The following is a 4,463-nucleotide window of genomic DNA, read 5'->3' as shown; positions in this document are numbered from 1 at the left end:
AGATAGATAGATAGATACACATATATACACACCGCATATATGCGAAAATATTTGTCTCTATATGTGTGTGTGTGTGTGTGTGTGTGTGTGTGTGTGTGTGTGTGTGTGTGTGTGTGTGTGTGTGTGTGTACACATAATATGCACATATACACACACCCGCACATCTGTATGTGTGATGTACTGAGATACAAGTAATTGTACAGATGAAAGAACAGGTATAACTTACTTGCCAATCGATTCGTTCTGTCTTCCAATGCGCAAGGGAAAGAAGTTTGGATGAAAGAATTTAAGCCTTATTTATATATACGTAGGGCTGATATGACCCTCGTGCTCATATAGAGTTACTGTACTATGAACTAGAAAGTGATAGATAGATAGATAGATAGATAGATAGATAGATAGATAGATAGATAGATAGATAGATGCAAATGCAAGGGTTTTGAAACGCAAAAAAAAAAACGGGGCGTGTTGATTAAAGAGAGAGCTAGAAGACACATTGTTGGGATCTCTTGAAATTGTTTGTCATGTGTCCCTTCCCACGATCAGCCCCGTGAAACCAATCCTCCATTGGTCCGAACCTACCAATACCTAAATGCTAGCATATGTGACAATAGTGGGTGTTGAAAGTGAACGTGGCTCGGGCGCAAAACAAGTGTGGGGGAGAGAAAATGAAACACTTGATCACGATGTTATATAATCACAGGGTTTTTGAAATACATACGTACATATATGCGTGTGTGTGTGTGTGTTCGGACTTATGTATTTATTATATGCATATATCTGTGTATGTGCATATTTATATGTATATTCACATTTAAGTATGTGTGGATGTGTTGTGTGTCTGTAGGTATATTGTGAGTAAACACACACACACACACACACATACACACACAGAAACGCACGTAACACACATTGGCACCTCCATATATGTATATATGCACACACAAATTTTTATATGGAGATAGATTGTGTGGTGAAGTTGTCGTCTGAGCTTTAGTTCTATTTTTAAAACAAGTAGGTTTTTAAAAATATGGGACCCCAATTGGAACCTAATAGATCGACTTTAAATCATTTGTTGACGAAAAAAGAAAAAGACAAGGTGTTTCATATACCCAAAGACACCATTTCACGTAAACTTCACATATTTCAGAAACACAATATTTAACTAGTTATTTCCCGTTTATATTTCGTAGACCTATAATGTCATATAAAATCTTTGCAAAATGCTATGGTTTCTAGAAACCCCGAGTGAAAAAATTATTAAAGACCAGTCTTGTTGTTTTCTACACTGTTCTCCAGCTGATTTTCAATAGTTCACTTTCATTAAATAATTCTTATTCATCTCTCAGTTGTTTATGCGTCGTTAATTATCTGGTTGAATTGAAGAATTTGTCCAAGTAGTAAGACTATATATCAACCCTTTTTGCCAACGAGTGAACCTCTACGTAGTTGCCCTACTTGATAAAAAAAATATCAACCAAAGCTAGCCTCAAAGCACACTACCAACCGTCAAGAATGGGGAAGAATACATTGAATAAGGTAATTATATATGTTGTGTGTGATTAAAAACGGGATAGATAGATAGATAGATAGATAGATAGATAGATAGATAGATAGATAGATAGATAGATAGATAGATGTGTAAACGACCGTGCGATGCGAAGTAACGAAAATGAGTCTCAGGTACATCGCACAGCCCTTACAATGAATATATAAAAAGAATAATACATATATATGCCAGAGGGAAAAAGAGAGACACGACCGAGTAGAGTGTTTAAGAGAAGATTTATTGATATGTTAACATGTGTATCTGTATGTGCGTCTTGTATACAGAATAATAGACAGGCCGTCAAGAGAACAAAGTGTACGTGTGTATAGGCATGGATGTATGCATGTGCGTTAAGTACATATAAGAATAGCAATGAAGTAGACAGTGAAAGAGTCTATAATGAGAAGTTAGACGAATGTTCATAGACACAGCACGAGAATACCAGTTCGTAGTCAATTGTACACGGTAGTTGAAATACTGTGTATTTTCTCTTATTTTGTCCACTACCACAATCTGGTATTCGGCTGACGCTTGTAATATCATGAGTTTAATTACCAGTAGCGTGTTGTGTCCTTGAGCAAGAAACTTTACTTCACGTTGCTCCAGTCCACCCAGCTGGCAAAAATTAGCAGTACCTGTATTCCAAAAGGCCAACCTTGACACATTCTATGTAACACTGAATCTTCCTGAGGACTACGTTAAGGGTACGCGAGTCTTTGGAGTGCTCATCCACTTGCACTTTAATTTCATGAGCAGGCTGTTCCGTTAAATGAGTCAACTAAGACCCTCGGCGTCGTAACCGACAGAGCAATAGTTAGTTATTACATTCTGGTAGCTAACACTATTCCACTGGTTTTACTTTAAAACATTATTGATCTTTATTTACAATCTTTACCATGTCGTAACAACAAAAATGTAACGAACTCTGGAACCCAATAATTGTTATTATTTCGATCGGAATTAAATTCAGAGTGATTTGATTGATTTGAGTAATATTAATTATGTAATGTTCTTCTTAACATTTAGTGTTATATAAAGAATAATTAAAGAAGACCATTTAAAGATATGGATTATCTGAGAGGATCTACAGATGATTTCTGTAAGCATCATTCGTCTGTTAATCTAGTTTTTCGAAATTGATAATAGTTAGTTGTTATACTTTGAAGTAGTTAGTTCTATTTCCCTGTTAACGGTTTGTTCAATGTTTTTTCGATACGGAGCTAATAATCAAATTTATATGCCTATCGGGCGGCTTTTAAGGTAGCTCTTGTGGAGGGCTCTTCATTGGGGCTTGGGCCCAACAATGACACTTCATGCATTGAGTACATATTAAATTCTATTAAACTTAACCAATATTTTTCAAGCAATGAACAATTTTCATCAAAACAATGATATAATTTGTTGACTTGGAACTTATTGCAAAGCTGCATGATAAACAACATTTTTTGTCTTCCCATTCAGGGGTCAGTGCATTTTTTTCTATCTAACCTCTTTCTTTCTTTCTTTCTCTCTCTCTCTCTCTCTCTCTCTCTCTCTTTCTTTCTTTCTTTCTTTCTGTTGATTGTTTTCAAACATCACCATCACCATTATCACCACCATCGCCACCACATCTGCCATTCACACACCATCCAGACTTCTGATGCCACCACCATCAATACCTTTGACTTCGTCGCCTTCCCCTCCACTGTCTTTAACATCGCTTACTGTCACCGTCATCCCTGACCGCCTCGGCTACCACAACCGCCACCATCATCACCGTCGCCTCCACCTCTATCACAACTACAGCTCATACTATTACTATCACCCCATTACCATCACAGCCTTCAATCTTCTACCGCCCTCACCGTATCTATGCCTACTATTACTCTCACCTCAGCAGGAGGAATAGTAGAAGTGTCATTGAATAGTGAGTGAGGGGTTCAAAGTGTGACACACTGACACACAGAAATTAGTTTTGGCATTTATTATTATAGATGAGCTATACTTATATTTGAGCTATTTTGATTTGACATCCCCGTTCTTAATGTGATTGAAACTGACTAGGAACGTCCTTTTAAGAGAATAAATAATTATGCCGTTCACCGTAAATTATCTTTCAAATAACTTATCACCACATAGCTTCACTAGTATCGTTACAAATCTATCTTTAGCTATGGATTCACCTCGTAGCACAACCGACGTTCCAGCTATATCTCTTAATGAATGAAGTCCTTGAAGTAACCGCAAACGTTTGCTCAAAATGTTTCCAGATCTTTTACTTAAAAAGTATTTATTATTCTACAGAGTATCCGATTCTTCGGTATATATTCTCTGTAAAACTGAGATGAATTTGAGATTGCTTTTCTTGCTTTTTCCTCTCGTATAACATATTCCGCAGCTTTCGTCCTGAGTAAGGTTTTTTTGAAAGACTAACAGTTGTCCTTGTATGCAAGTTTTCCCTCTCTATGCAGTCAATGCTGTCCAAAGAAAAAGCAATTGCCGATACACTTTGACATCATTGTTGTCCTAGGCATTACTGTTAGAGTTCAAAGAGCTGAGACATACACTGCAAAGTATCCCGTCCAACGTTCTAGCACTTCCGCCAGTCTATCGCACTGACTTGATACTTTTTTTATCGACCGCTAAAGGATGAAAGACCAACTTGACGTCTGTGGGATTTGAACTCACAGAGAAGGGAGCCGTAACAAATACTGCAAATGTCCACAAACCTTGTTTGGCTTTAACTAACGGTCTGCAAAAAACTTGATAGATTACTGGTGGTGCTATGCTAGAGCAAAGCCGAGTAATGCCAAAGCTTTTAATCATCTTGATGAAGCCTTGCCTGGACTTCTAAAATTAAATCACATGCTCCCATACATACCCCATTCATGCAAGATCATGATGTTCTTTTGCAGAAGTTGCGTTTTTTTTTTCG

Source organism: Octopus bimaculoides, chromosome 2, assembly GCF_001194135.2.
Source record: "Octopus bimaculoides isolate UCB-OBI-ISO-001 chromosome 2, ASM119413v2, whole genome shotgun sequence".
Classification (NCBI taxonomy): domain Eukaryota; kingdom Metazoa; phylum Mollusca; class Cephalopoda; order Octopoda; family Octopodidae; genus Octopus; species Octopus bimaculoides.
Note: the sequence above shows the minus strand (reverse complement) of the source record.